Here is a 16,190-nt window from a genome sequence, read left to right on the forward strand (position 1 = left end):
CTCAGGCTCAGACTGTAAGTACCCTCATTGTTCACCTGTTCACACCTCAGACAGATTGTAGGAGCAGCGCCAGCATTGTGTCACTGTACATACAGCAGTGAAAAACATTGTAATTTACATAGACATGATGGGTTTTAATTGTCTCCTTCCCTACTCTGCCTGCCCTGATCTAACCTGCCTGTGTGTGCCATACTCTGCCTGCCCTATGCTGCCTGTGTGTGCTGTACTCTGCCTGCCCTATACTGTCTGTGTGTGCCATACTCTGCCTGCCCTATGCTGCCTGTGTGTGCTGTACTCTGCCTGCCCTATACTGCCTGTGTGTGCCATACTCTGCCTGTCCTACAATGCCTGTGTGTGACATACTCTGCCTGCCCTACCCTGCCTGTGTGTGCCATACTCTGCCTGCCCTACCCTGCCTGGGTACACCCTACTATGCCTGCCCTGCTCTAACCTGCCTGTGTGTGCCATAGTCTGCCTGCCCAATACTGCCTGTGTGTGCTATATAATAATGTCTAATATAAAACTTTGCCATCTAAAAGCTGAAGAGGTCCTTTAGAAGTCAATGGAAGCTGTCAATTAACAATCTTTATTTAATTTGAGGTTTAAGGGGTTTTTGGGATTTTTTTTTGTTTGTAATAGCATGAAAATTCTTACAGAAACAAGGATTTTGTGGTTTTCCGTATTCATTCCATGTTCAGTTTTTTTTATTATTAATGAGTAGACATTTGTGCCTTTTTAAAAAGTGAGTTTAGTCATGTGCAGGGTGCACCCTAATTATCTATGTGCCACAGAGTAACTAGTGTTTTTGTTTGTGTCTGTTTGCTTCATCCCCACTGCAGAGCTGTCAACATGCAGAAGCAGTTCGCATAAGCATGCCACTGAAATTTTTCACAATACCCAGAAGTGACATAACACAAGGGACACGCACCGGAAGTGACATTGCATGCATGCGCAAAAACCCAGAAGAAGCTGAAATTTTGTACCTGCATGTGCAAATGGCTAAGGACTTCGGGAGATTTCATAAAAAGCGGGAGAATGCTGTTGGGGGGTGGGAGACTGGGGCTAAGCCACCAAAATCGGGTTACTCCCGAAAAAAATGGGGGGGGGGTGTCAACTCTGCCACTGTGTACAGTCCAGCTAATGTGCACAGATGCACAATACAGCAACTCAAACAGGACAAAGCAACTTTAAACACAAACATTTACCATATCCACCATATGTAAACACAACAAGGATTCACACCAGTTACTGAAGGGTAATAGGCTTGGTGGAGCCAAGGCATCTAGAAGGTCATTGTGGAAAATGGTACTTCCAACTGCAGTCTCTTCTTTTTATAGGCTTAAGAAGATGTCCTGCACATTTAAAGTCAAACATGTTGCATTCATATTGATCTATCCTGGTGTCGTGCAGATTGTTTTGGGGGGATGGGCATGGATGGTACAGCAAAAATACCCCACAGCTCCCACCTTTCTGCCTACTGTTATTGTTGTTCCAGCATAATGCGTATTCCCAAAGTTGTACCAATTTGATATGGATACACAACTGACAAAATCCTCTAGGACAGTGCTGTTTAACTTCTGTCGTACTGAGGGACAGACTTTTTCAGAGTTTTTAGACTATACCCATATTAATGGTGGCAGCACACCAGGAAAACCCCTACACTACAGGGATATTGCTCTTCACTCACATGTATCTATTATGTCGTATTAAGACATACCCTTAAATCTATATGCCTCCTCCTTTGTGGGTAGCACAGCAACCCCCAGCACATAATTACACACCTTACGGAACCCCTAACAGCTATTTACAAATGCTTACTCCCAAAACAAACCCCTACCAGGTTTACCTCCCACAGGCAGCATAGGGCAGACAGAGTATGGCACACACTGGCAGCATAGGGCAGGCAGAGTATGGCACACACAGGCAGCACACCAGGAAAACCCCCACACTACAGGGATATTGCTCTTCACTCACATGTATCTATTATGTCGTATTAAGACATACCCTTAAATCTATATGCCTCCTCCTTTGTGGGTAGCACAGCAACCCCCAGCACATAATTACACACCTTATGGAACCCCTAACAGCTATTTACAAATGCTTACTCCCAAAACAAACCCCTACCAGGTTTACCTCCCACAGGCAGCATAGGGCAGACAGAGTATGGCACACACTGGCAGCATAGGGCAGGCAGAGTATGGCACACACAGGCAGCATAGGGCAGGCAGAGTAGGGCACCCACAGGTAGCATGGGGCAGGCAGAGTAAGGCACACACAGGCAGCATATGGCAGGCAGAGGGGGAAGGCAGAGTATGGCACACACAGTATGCCATACTGTAGGGAAGGAGACACCTATCATAACTGTCCAAGTAACTGATCATGACCACTAAAACATGAACTATACTACGTACATTGACACAGTGTCAGCAATGCTCCTACAGTCTGTCTGAGGTGTGAACAGGTGAGCAATGGGGGCATCTGCAGTCTGAGTCTGAGGTCTTACAGGTGGGAACAGGGTCAGATTGGACCGACGGGGCACCTTAGTACTTAGTACTGGTACCCAGGGCCGGGCCAAGGTATTTTGGCACCCTAGGCAAGGGCTTCAATCAGCACCCCCCCCCCGCTGCGCCGCCCCACATTACAATTTCCCACCTTACCATTATATTGCTTCAGTTTTTTTTAATCTTTTTTTTCCTGCATTTTAAAGTATTATATTTTATAATTTTTTATAATAAATCTCACAAAACAGTCACAGGCAGCACATCAGCCCAAACTTAAAACCTAATAATCACAGCACACATGAAACAGCACCCCACACACAGCACGCATACCCCTTATCAGTTCTAGAACAGCAGCCCCTACCCACTAGTCACAGCACACATAACCATAATCAGTTCCAGCACAGCAGCAACAACCCCCCGGTCACAGCAAAGTCAAATATATTGCCCCACCTAAAGCCCAGCCACAGCACAAGTAGATAGAACTAATAAATGGGCAGCTGCCATCATCATGCCACATAAAATAAGTCCCCCAATTGCCCCCAGCGCTGGATTTCTACTGGGGGCGCCCCAAGGCCGCTCCCCATTTGGCACCCCCCTATCCCCCTCGCCACCGCACGAACTGCCCCCCATCTGTACCTGTGCCAGCACCCAACATATCCCCCATCAGTACCAGCAGCAGCCAATCCTTCATATTGCCCAATTTTCCCCAATCTGTATATATGCCAGCAGGCAGCCAATCCAAATTGCGCCCAATTTGACCCCAATCATATGTACCTGTGCCAGCAGCAGCAATCAAGAATTGCCCCTAGAGATTCAGAGAACTCTAAGCCAGCGGTCCTGCTCAGGCCTCAGGATGGTTCTCCCTGTGCCGCACAGCACACCCACACACCACCGCACCCCAGCGATTCTGCCCCTCTGGCTGCCATATTTTGAATGCCACCAGCGCTGGATTTGTAATCTGGGCATCCCAAGTCTGCCCCCTGTCCGTCCATCACAACCATCACCCCCTGCGCATGCGCGGACTTGTGATCGCGCATGCGTGGGCTTTACACTTGCATACGGAGCAGTGGGGGAGAGGTCCCCATTGCTCCATTTGGGAGAAAAAGTTTCACATCTTGGTGCGGCAGGGAAGCATGCCGCCCCCAAATTTGTGCTGCCCTAGGCCCGGGCCTTTGTGGCCTTTCACCAAATCCGGGCCTGTGTGCCACTGCCTATTACGCATGCGCACAGCGCCAACTTTAACACGACGGTAAGCGCCAATAAATAGAAGGGTGGGGAGTGATCCTGGCTGGGTCCCGAGAGGAAATACAAACACATCATGCCAGAGGGGGACAGGACAGAACTGTGGGAAACTTATTGGTGATTCAAAGATTTTTATTTTCGCTATTTTTGCTATAACAAGAGAAGTTATTCTTTTGGACCTCCATGCAAATGCATTCATGCCAATTCATTTTTTTACTTTATTTTTAAAATGGCTTACAATGGAAATAGAGGAATATGGATGTTTCAACATTCCATGGGAAGGTTTCCATTGTAGAATTGCATGGAATATAATACATTTCAGCTCATGACTTAAATCAACAATATTTGTAATTCCTTTGTTGCCTTTTTGCGTATTTCAGGAGGCCATGCCACCTTATAGTGGAAGAAATACAGTTGTCAAGCTTATTTTCTCAGCTGACTGCAAGAGACCTTTTCCCTGCTTCAGTGCCAGCTATGCTTTGATTATATATAATTTCATAGAGGCATTGTAACACCATGTCTTTGAAATAAGTACATGCTGGTTCTTTTTAAAAAGCAGTAAACAACGAGCTAAGCAAGTGTAGGGAACTATATATTTGAGGCTGTTATGTTATTTTGTACTTAAAGATAGATATTTAGCCACATTAAACAAATTAGATTTTTTTTGGTAAAGGATATTATTACTGTTACTGCAGATCAGCTGATTAAAGGCTTAGGCCATACAGTAAAGCAATGTGCTCAACCTCAAAGTTTCCCTGACCCCCTTTAACATTCCAATACCAGAGTATTGTTCAAATAGGATTTAGAGATATGAAGTATTACAGTTTTTCATATAGAATTGTTAAATAATAAGTCAACCAGTTTTTAAGAAACAATTGTGTTCTTCCCACTTTACTGAGAAGCCACAAATGCCAGGTTCATACATTAGTGCCTACAAGGCAACGCAAGCATCACAATAATAGTGCTTCAGTAGTGTACTCAGTGGGACATTTTAGTATAATGTTAAATTCTCATGGGTTTTAGTGCTTTTAAAAAGCTCTGCTGTATGGATCATCAGGTGAAATGTTTTCTGGCTGGGTTTTCAGTTGGATTATTGCCAGTTCCTTTTTATGCTTTTTGACTATGACTACCACCTGCCATAACTTTGGCTTTGCATAATCTCTATACCCAGCCAGTGCTTCCCTTGATCTGTCCTGGGCTTCCCTTGATGCTTTTCTTGGGCCCATGAACTTAACTTTTTATGATTATGGTCTTTTGAATCCTAATCTCCAAGTTATTAAATGCAGGTTAGTTGATATGTCTGACAATGCTGCTTTTACTTAGAAGGACCCTTATACGTATGTCACTCTTCGTACCAAGGAAAGCACTTCCAAGTAGTAATGCAAAATCACTTTAATCACACATCACAAGGAGTCACAGCATACAGGTAAAGAGTCACAATGTTCAAACAGTCACAAATTTTTAATTGGTTTTAACAAAACTCTACTGCCACCTATTGGTCACTTAAAGAAAACACATGCAATCATAACACATTATATACAATTAACCTTTTCCACCCCCTTACAAAGGTGATAAAGACCATCCATCTTAAACAGCTTGGGTTAAGAATCACAGTGCTAGCTATTTCAATGCAGAATGAAAGGTGGCTTTTACACACCAAGCTAAAAGGCCTCCTGCCCTAAGCACATTCTGTCCTTAGGGGTATAGTTATCATGCTGTGTAAAAAATAGAGAGAAGCATTACCGGTGATGTTGCCCAGGGCAACCAATCAGCAATTAGATTTCAACAGATTGCTCTGCTCTAATTGGCTTACAGTTTTCCAAGCCCTTTACATAGATACTTCATACTGAAGGCACGAAGGTTTTTTTTTATCTGAAAGAAATATCTTTTCCTATCCATTACATTGTATTGGCAATAGTTACATATATATTGTAAGTGTCAGACTTTATGAAGAGAAAAATGTGATTTTGCTGTGTTTAAGTTTTTTTTTTTCATTAATGAGAGAACATTTAAGTTTAGCGAGTTTACACATTTTTTTGGTTTATAGAGAATCTTGAAATTTATTAAATCTGCTCTATGTGTGAAAATTATGGTTTTTAATCATTTCTAGCAGCAGGTCATCTCCAGAATGTAGGTTATGCACTGGCCTATGTGTGCTTCTTGCAGCTGGTGGTATATTGTTCCAGTGGCTTAACTATAGAGAAAGCAAACCCCACAGTTGGGGGGGGGCAGGGTACTCGGGTGCCGGGACCGCAGTGTCTGCTTCCTCTATAGTTATAGATATCCCCACTTACTCTGTGGTATGACACTAGTGGGCAGCAAAAGGGGAGAGGCAGATATGGGTTTCTGTAAGCGCTGGGCCCCTTTTGGGGGGGGGTGCCGTGTACTTATGTCCACTGGCCTGTCCACTGGCTTGTTCCTAGTCCCCTATATACAAAGCTGCAAATAATGGTGCTATTTTAGAAATCACAAGTTGCAGTTAGAGACCAACACACCCACGTAACTGTATGTACATTAATAATAACTTAACTAATAGCTGGTACCTATAGATTAAACAGCCTCAAGCAAACCCTTAATCTGCCAATTGTTGTACTTTTTTGCAGTCAACAAGCAGCATAAGTACGCAAACAAGAGTACAGAAATGCATTTGAAACCAGTATGTCTGTTCTCTTGTGATGAACACTTTTTCAGATATATACAGTGGATTGCATTCTAAAAATGACTTAAACCAAAAAACTGAAATATAAATAAATAGATTGTATTAAAAAACATCTACCATCTTAACTGCAATTTATATGTTATTAAGGGGATCATTTCGACGGACATTGTTTTTAGACAGTTGTCAGCACCGACATCTGGTATTGCAATTCCCAGATGGCAAGTCTGTCTTTCTTTGGAAATCAAAGAGAATTGAAGATCATGGATTCACTTTCTTTGCTTTACTGTGATTCCTCAGATTTGCCAGTAAGATGCCATAATTAATTAGAAATGTAAATTTCTGTGTAGTTACTATATACTTTTTTGAAAGTATTTTAGAATATATATGTACATTATTTATATATATGTATATATATTCTAACACCTAAACAATCTGTCTACTTTTACCAGGGTTCTGTATGTTTGCTTTTGGCATTTGAAAAATGTTTCTTATTTTGTGTTTAAAATACAGGGTCCTTTGACTAGAAAAAACACCAAAGTTGGCTTTACATTTGCTGTAACCAGTGCAAGCTGCCCGGAGACACCAAATAAAAGAATTGTATCTCATTTTTTGGTTCCTGTAGAACAGCTAACATTTAGACTCTACCCTGACAGGATGGGGGACTATCTACCTATCTATCTATCTATCTATCTATCATCTATCTGTCTATCTGTCTGTCTATCTATCTATCTATCTATCTATCTATCTATCTATCTATCATCTATCATCTATCTATCTATCTATCTATCTATCTATCTATCTATCTATCTATCATCTATCTATCTATCATCTATCTATCTACCTATCTATCTATCTATCTATCTATCTATCTATCTATCATCTATCTGTCTATCTGTCTATCTATCTATCTATCTATCATCTATCTATCTATCTATCTATCTATCTATCTATCTATCTATCTATCATCTATCATCTATCTATCTATCTATCTATCTATCTATCATCTATCTATCTATCATCTATCTATCTATCTATCTATCTATCTATCTGTCTGTCTGTCTGTCTGTCTGTCTGTCTGTCTATCTATCTATCTATCTATCTAATAAATCTCAATTGTGAACAGATTATAGATTATAATTAAAATGTATTTTATCTGTATTCACTGATCTTAATATTCTTCCCACTTTTCACCCATCCCAGCATTTCAAATACCATTTGACCAATTCAAATATACCCCCCCTGGTAGTAATGGGTTATTATTATCACTGTTAATTAAATGGGGTTATACAATGAAGATACATACGAAAAACCCCACCTACATCAGCCTGTCATATTTTTAAATGTATAGCACATTATAAGCACATTATAATTATTATCCTTTACTAATACAGCTTTGGTATTTCTTATCCAGAAACCCAATACCCAGAAAGCTCCAAATTACAAGAAGGTTATCTCCTATATAATCCATTTTAAGCAAATAATTTAGGTTTTTAAAAAACTATTTAATTTTAATCTGTAATACTTAAACACTACCGTGAACTTGGTGGTAACTAATAGCTTTATTTAAATATTTTATTACATTACATTATTTAAATGTTTTTAGTAGTTATAATTTATGGTGATCCAAATTACAGAAAGATCCCTTATTCAGATAACCTCAGGTCCCAAACATTGCAGATTATGGATCCCATATCTGTATAGTGCTTACCTATGTGATTCAGTGGCCTCAAAGTGGAGCTTGCATGTTAGCCTATGAGAGTTGTTGGCAACTATGCAGATGTTGTAGTTCAGACATAGCTGAGGGACATATATACATCCACGATTTAAAGGAGAAGGAGACCTTTAATCATTGAAGGGTGCCAAATGGCACTGGCCATGCCCCAGTGATTGCAGTCACTTACCTGACACTGGGCCTGTGTTCCTGTTAAAAAAACCCAAAAAGTACAACGACCTTTGTTCAAGTGATCCTATTCCTGCTTCTTTGTTTGCACTTGTGCATGCAGTGGAACTTGGTAGTGGAACAAAAAAGCTGCATGTGTCTGCGCTGGGATTATGAAGAAAGACGAAGCGGAAGAAGAGGATCACTCTGTGGTGCTCGTGCAGAAGTATCCTGGGCCGCTGCAGGTATCTGCCATCAGGAGCACTGGCCTGAGGTATCAGGTAAATTATTACGGTCACTGGGGGATGCCTAACATTTGCCCCCCAAGTAACTGAAACTTTCCTTCTTCTTTAAGTTGGATATTATAGTCTGGGGCCACATACTTTCTAATTGCTGTCCCCAACTTCTTACAAAAATCCCTTCCAAAAACCAGAAACTTTTATGGTTCTACCAAGGCACAAAACCCTGCTTTCTTTGGCTAATTGCACATGGGTCATGTTCAGAGTGGATTTTGGTGCATACTTTATTGTTTCTGCACCAAAATTAGCTCTGTATGTGCATTGACAGGCTGATCCCATACTTGTCAGTGCACACAAACAAAGGTGTAAAAGGCAGTGGCCAACCTGTGTGCCATTAGTCTTAAAGAAAATAAGACAGCCTCCATCTCCATTACTTTGCTTCTCTTTATTTTTGAGTCCTTAAACAAGTCAAATAGAGACAAAGAAGTCAATATTTGCAGAAAAAGCCAATTTTGTACTTCCTAAACAGCTACTATTGCATTGCTGCATTTAGTTTTGTGTGCAAACCAGGCCCTTAATGCCATGTCCTATTGTGTTTACATCCGTTGTTATGTGGGTATGGTGAAATGAAGTGACAATTGAAGTGTAAAATTGATGTCTGGGTGACAGACACAAGATGTCATGGCCTCTATTATGTCACTTTTTCCATTATTTTCAAAATAATGTGTTTTAAAGGTCAGTTTTTTAAATTATAGACTAAATGACAACAGATAAACATAATCTTCCGTTCTGTCTTTTTGATGACGTAGAACATTTTTTGGAAGCTTTGTCATTCATCCATCAGCTTCTTTGTGTGAACTTGTGCCATAGATACCAGATACAATATGTTTGTCACTTAAAGAATTATTGACCACCACTTCTGGGTCCTGGCACCACTTGACAGGGCATACGGAATGTTCTGTGGAGCATGCTTGTCTATTCAATACTATTGATCTACAGAGCCCAGGCTGACCTTATTAGATGCGACTTGATAAAGGGCACAAGATAACATAGCGTCGATACTATTGAAAGGAAGCTAGGCTATGTAGTCATAATGTCCTATATAAGGGTAAAACATCCCTTGGGGACATTGTTATCTAAGTGGCAGAGCAGTGATGGGATATTTGACATTTCAACCTGAAGTACTTGCCCCTATGACAGATAAGTGATTATTAATGGGAAGCCATTGGCTCTTAATCCAGCCTTAAAGCACCCTCCAAACAATGCACACCTCTAATGGGGCCCAGACATTACTAATGTTGGGGTCTTCCGTTTGTCAAGTTTTCTTTTAAAGGAACAGTAACATCAAAAAAATAAAGTGTTTTAAAGTAATTAAAATATAATGTGCTGTTGCTCTGCAAAAAAATTGTGTTTTTGCTACAGAAAAGCTACTATATAAATAAGCTGGTGTGTAGCCATGGGGGCAGCCATTCAAGCTGGAAAAAAGGAGAAAAGGCACAGGTTATGTAGCAGATAACTAGTAGATAAGCCCCATATAATGGGGGTTTATCTGTTATCTGCTAAGTAACCTGAGCCTTTTCTCCTTAGAATGGCTGCCCCCATGGCTACACAGCAGTTTACTTATATAAACTATAGTAGTCTTTCTGAGGCAAACCCACCAGTTGTAGAAATGCAGGGCAACACTACATTATATTGTAATTACTTTTATACACTTTAATTTTTTGGTGTTACTGTTCCTTTAAGATCTACCCCATAGCTGTATTGTCACAATGCTGCAACAGTGCCATGCAAAAATACAACTTCTCCTGAGAAAAAATGCAGTACAAATTGTTAAAATGTAATGAACAGCACTCAGGTAACATTTTATATACATCTAAATAAAGGGTCATCTAACAGAACTGACTGAAGGTAGTACAGTTGTGATATACAGGTTACGATCTTAAGATTCATTTCCACTACCATAGAGCTACAATGTGTACAGGAGAATGTTTACAGTAGTATTCTATAGTGTAGTGTAGTATAGTGTTTAAAGTGCACGGTGTTACAAAGTCAAAGTATATATACTGGATTACAGCAATACAAAGGGCATCAAAAAAGTGAACATAAAGTTTACTGCAGTTCATCAGAGGGGAACTACCTGACTCTCTATTTACTTGCATAGTACTTTTAAGGGCATATTTATCAAATAGTGAAAATAAAGATTGCCCCTAAATATCCTGTTTTGGAATATAGAGCTGTGAAATTTCCCTCTGATGGTAAATTCTATTTTCACTCTTTAATAACTAAGCCCTTATGTACCAATATGAAAACAATCTGATTTGATATAAATTTACAGCATATATATTAATAAAAAAATATATATATTTATATATATGAAATGGATGAGGCATCTTATGAAAAGATCCCCTTATCCAGAAACCCCCAGGTCCCAAGCAAGCACCCCCAAGTCCCAGACAGTTCATGTAAAGTGACCGTGAACTGTTTTATGTGTTATCGATCACAGTGACCCATGGTAAATGTGAAGCAACTGATGTGAGTGACCTGCCTTGCACTGTTTGGGTCCAATCAATTGCCATATAGTTGAATAGAAAGTGATTTGGGGTATTTAGCCAGCTACAAACATTAGATAAGGCTAAAGCTGCAAACTAAGCCAGTACAACTTATAAACAGAGGACAATAAAGCAAAAAGAAAACCATCATTTTTTTAAAAATAGTTCCAGCAAATTATAAATATATATTTATATATATATATATATATATATATATTTGTGTCTCATTGTTTCACCAGCCCTACCAGTAATAGAAACAATAATGATTATATTTGTTGGCCTTTCTACAATAATTCAACAAGTCTATTATCAGTACTTTATTCTGTCATGAACAATGTACTTTGTACAGTGTGTTTTTAGCTCATCGGGCCATTAAAATAAATTGTTAGCCACTCTTATTATAATGTAGCCTATGAATCCTATCAGCGAGAGGCAAAGAGGTGCAAAACAAACCACATAAAATATTTTAAAGCTGTTTATGCTACATTCAGGAAAGGAATTTATGAATATTATGGGTGCAACTTTGGTTTGGCTCTTTAGTCACAGTTAGATTGAATCTACAATGTAAGTTAGTGCATGTGATTCTTTATATGATCCAGCAAGTGCTATTCTACATTTGGCAAGTGGGACATTGTATATGTTTTTCCACTTTCATGCAACAAAAAAACAAACAAAAATAATAAAAAAAAATATATATATATCATCATCTAGAAGGTTGCACTTATTTCCAGGAAGCTGATGCTGATCTATCCTTAAACCTTAAAGGAATACGAGAGGTAGACCAAGTTGGCTGGTCACCTTCCTCCCATCGCATTCCCCTCTCCCCCCCACCCCCACGCATATGCAGTGCAGGAAGGGAGCGCCCAGAAATAAAATGTGGGGGTAAGAGACATAAGGGTTGATTCACTAAAGGTCGATAAGCATTATCGCATGCTTTTTTGCGTTAAAATTGACGCAAAAAAAAATGTGCGATTCGCTAGTATTATCGCATGTATCCTTTTAGTGAATTGTGCGTTAAGACTCGAAAAATAAGATGCAATAACATTTTTAACACATGCTATAAATAGCGCTCGTTTTATCGCACTTTAGTAATCAACCCTTAGGGGTTGGCAACAGAAGCAGTTCTGGCCCTGAAGAATACTGTCATGGGGAAACATGTTTCTTTCAAAAGGCATCAGTTAATAGAGCTTCTCCAGCAGAATCCTGCATTGAATCTGTTTTTTGAAAGCACAAACAATTTTTATATTTAATTTTGAAATTTCACATGGGACTAGCGATGTTCTTCATTATAGGGTGCCACAGTCATGTGACTTGTGCTCTGATAAACTTCAGTCACACTTTACTGATGCGCTGCAAGTTGGAGCGATATTACCACCTCACTTTCCCCCCCAGTAGCCAATCAGCAGAACAATGGGAAGGTAGCAAGTTAGCAGATACCTGACACCTGCATTGCATGTGGTAGAGATCACAATAGCACTCAATAGTAAAAAATCCGGCTTGGGACTCCAGTTACATGGGAGTAGGAGAAACAATGGGTTATCTGAAAGCAGTTCTAATGTGCAGCGCTGGCTCTTTCTGAAAGTTGGTTCAAGAATAAAGTTTAAAATGACAGAGTGAATTATTTGCTATGAAACAGTGTAAATAAGAAATAAAAAGTACACTGTAAAATCATAATAGAATCACTTTAACCCTTTCCCTGCCAAAAACGTAGGTACTACGTTGTTTTAAAAAAAGCAGTTATATGCCAACGACGTAGTACCTACGTTTTTGGACTAGTGTCATTCTCTCTGCACCGGCGGCAAAAGCATTTTTTTCCCGATTTTGCACACTTTAGCACACTTATATACACACTTACACACTATCACACAAATTTTAGATGTGTGCACACATGTATACACAATTTTTTGTGTATACAAAATTTTTTTTTAACTTTTTTTTTTTTACCCCTTTGTCTTTAGTTTTTTTCCCTAAAAAATTTATTTTGGCAGCGTGACTATTGGATCTATTATTCTAACCACTAATTACACTGTTGTGTGACTTATTTTGTTGTTTCATCGATTTACACAATTTTTGTGGTTTTATTGCATTTTTATCCCTGTATAACTGTTCCTAATCTGTTTTTAGCATAACTTTGCCATGCGGTACTTTGGTGTAGAAAAATAACTTTACCTATTTTGAATTCCTCAGATTGTCGACTTTCCAAAAATATATGGGTTTCTGGGGGTCTCTGTATAGTTAAGGGGTGTTACGCATAATACACTGACAGGGGGCTCTTGGCAGGCGAGAAATCCATATGTGCTATTTTCATTTTGGGGTCAGTACATACCGCAGACTTTGGTATATCTATGCATATTGGGCATCAAACTGTTCAGTAGCCCTTAGGTGTTCCTATTTGGGGTGATTTGCCTCTGTATGCAAGAAATTGTGTGAGATAAATGCGGCAAATTACAACATTTTTATGCGATTTTCTGAAATCTCATAAAAACCACTAACTTTAGGAAAGCTTTGCAGATTGGTACTTTGGTGCAGAAAGGACTCTTTAGCCTTGTTGGATTTGTCAGAATGTGTACTTTCCAAAAATATATGGTTTTCTGGGGGTCTGTGTATAGTTAGGGGGTCTTACGGCACATAATACGCTGTCAGGGGGCTCTGTGTGCAAAAGCTGAGCTAGCAGGCGAGAAATGCATGAGCCCTATTTTCGTTTAGGGTTCAGTATATGCCACAGACTTTGGTATATCTAAGCATATTGGGCATCAAACTGTTCAGTAGCCCTTAGGTGTTCCTATTTGGGGTGACTTGCCTCTGTATGCAAGAAATTGTGTGAGATAAATGCGGCAAATCGCAACATTTTTATACGATTTTCTGAAATGTCATAAAACCCACTAAATTTAGGAAAGCTTTGCAGATTGGTACTTTGGTGTAGAAAGGACTCTTTACCCATGTTGGATTTGTCTGAACGTGTACTTTCCAAAAATATATGGTTTTCTGGGTTTTTCTGTACAGTTAGGGTGTCTTACGGCACATAATATACAGTCATTGGGCTTTTTTTGCAGAGAAAAAAGTTTGGGCATCAAACTGTTCAGTAGACCTTAGGTGTTCCTATTTGGGGTGATTTGCCTTTGTATGCAAGTAATTTTGTGAGATAAATGCGGTAAATCGCAACATTTTTATACGATTTTCTGAAATGTCATAAAAACCACTAAATTTAGGAAAGCTTTGCAGATTGGTACTTTGGTGTAGAAAGGACTCTTTACCCATGTTGGATTTGTCTGAACGTGTACTTTCCAAAAATATATGGTTTTCTGGGTTTTTCTGTACAGTTAGGGTGTCTTACGGCACATAATACACAGTCATTGGGCTTTTTTTTGCAGAAATTGAGTTGGCAGCTGAGAAAATTCCTATGCACTATTTTCATTTGGGTGCCTTTGTACACCACATACTTTGGTAAATCTTTGCATATTGGGCATCAAACTGTTCAGTAGACCGCTGGCATTCATATTTAGGGTGATGTGTCATTATATGTAAGAAATGCTGTAAGATAAATATGGCAAATTGCAACAATTTTAGACCTTTTTCAGAAAAGTCATAAAAACCATCAACTTTAGGAAGGCTTTCCAAATTAGTACTTTGGCATAGAAAGTCCTCTTTACCCATGTTGGATTTATCAGAATGTGTACTTTCCAAAAAGATATGGCTTTTAGGGGTTACCCTACATTTCTGCAGCTTCTATCCCTCATAAAACTGCCATGTGTTTATGAATTAGGTAAATGTAAGCCATGAAATTAGTGTGCACAAGGGGTCTCTAAGTGCTATGGGGTCTCTAAGTGGGGTCTCTAAGTGCTATGTGCTTTGATAAACCTATGTACTGTGGGCATCAAACTGTTCAGTAGACCTCTGGGGTTTATATTTAGGGTGTTTTATTTGGTTACTTTATGACCTGTAGTAGATAAGATACTATAGACTGGAAGCTTTGAAGTGATTTTTAAAAAAATTCACAAATTTTGATAAAAACCAATAACTTTAGGAAAGCATTGCGACTTGGTAGTTTGGAGTAGACAGTTCTACCTATTATGGATTCCGCAGAATCTGTTCTTTTTAAAAATGTATAATTTTCTGGGATAAACCTTCTTTTAGTGGAATTTTTGGCCTTGAAATCTAAAGTATGCAGCTTTCTGAAGCAGTGCTTTGGAAATTTGGTAGGGTACTGCTGGGAGTTTTTGACCTACAGTGGTGTGAAAAAACTATTTGCCCCCTTCCTGATTTCTTATTCTTTTGCATGTTTGTCACACAAAATGTTTCTGATCGTCAAACACATTTAACTATTAGTCAAAGATAACACAAGTAAACACAAAATGCAGTTTTTAAATGAGGGTTTTTATTATTTAGGGAGAAGAAAAATCCAAACCTACATGGCCCTGTGGGAAAAAGTAATTGCCCCCTGAGCCTAATAACTGGTTGGCCAATAACTGCAATCAAGCGTTTGCGATAACTTGCAACGAGTCTTTTACAGCGCTCTGGAGGAATTTTGGCCAACTCATCTTTGCAGAATTGTTGTAATTCAGCTTTATTTGAGGGTTTTCTAGCATGAACCGCCTTTTTAAGGTCATGCCACAACATCTCAATAGGATTCAGGTCAGGACTTTGACTAGGCCACTCCAAAGTCTTCATTTTGTTTTTCTTCAGCCATTCAGAGGTGGATTTGCTGGTGTGTTTTGGGTCATTGTCCTGCTGCAGCACCCAAGATCGCTTCAGCTTGAGTTGACGAACAGATGGCCAGACATTCTCCTTCAGGATTTTTTGGTAGACAGTAGAATTCATGGTTCCATCTATCACAGCAAGCCTTCCAGGTCCTGAAGCAGCAAAACAACCCCAGACCATCACACTACCACCACCATATTTTACTGTTGGTATGATGTTCTTTTTCTGAAATGCTGTGTTACTTTTACGCCAGATGTAACGGGACACGCACCTTCCAAAAAGTTCAACTTTTGTCTCGTCGGTCCACAAGGTATTTTCCCAAAAGTCTTGGCAATCATTGATTGAATGTTTTTTAGCAAAATTGAGACGAGCCTTAATGTTCTTTTTGCTTAAAAGTGGTTTGCGCCTTGGAAATCTGCCATG

Source organism: Xenopus tropicalis, chromosome 2 (genome assembly GCF_000004195.4).
Source record: "Xenopus tropicalis strain Nigerian chromosome 2, UCB_Xtro_10.0, whole genome shotgun sequence".
In the NCBI taxonomy this organism is placed as follows: domain Eukaryota; kingdom Metazoa; phylum Chordata; class Amphibia; order Anura; family Pipidae; genus Xenopus; species Xenopus tropicalis.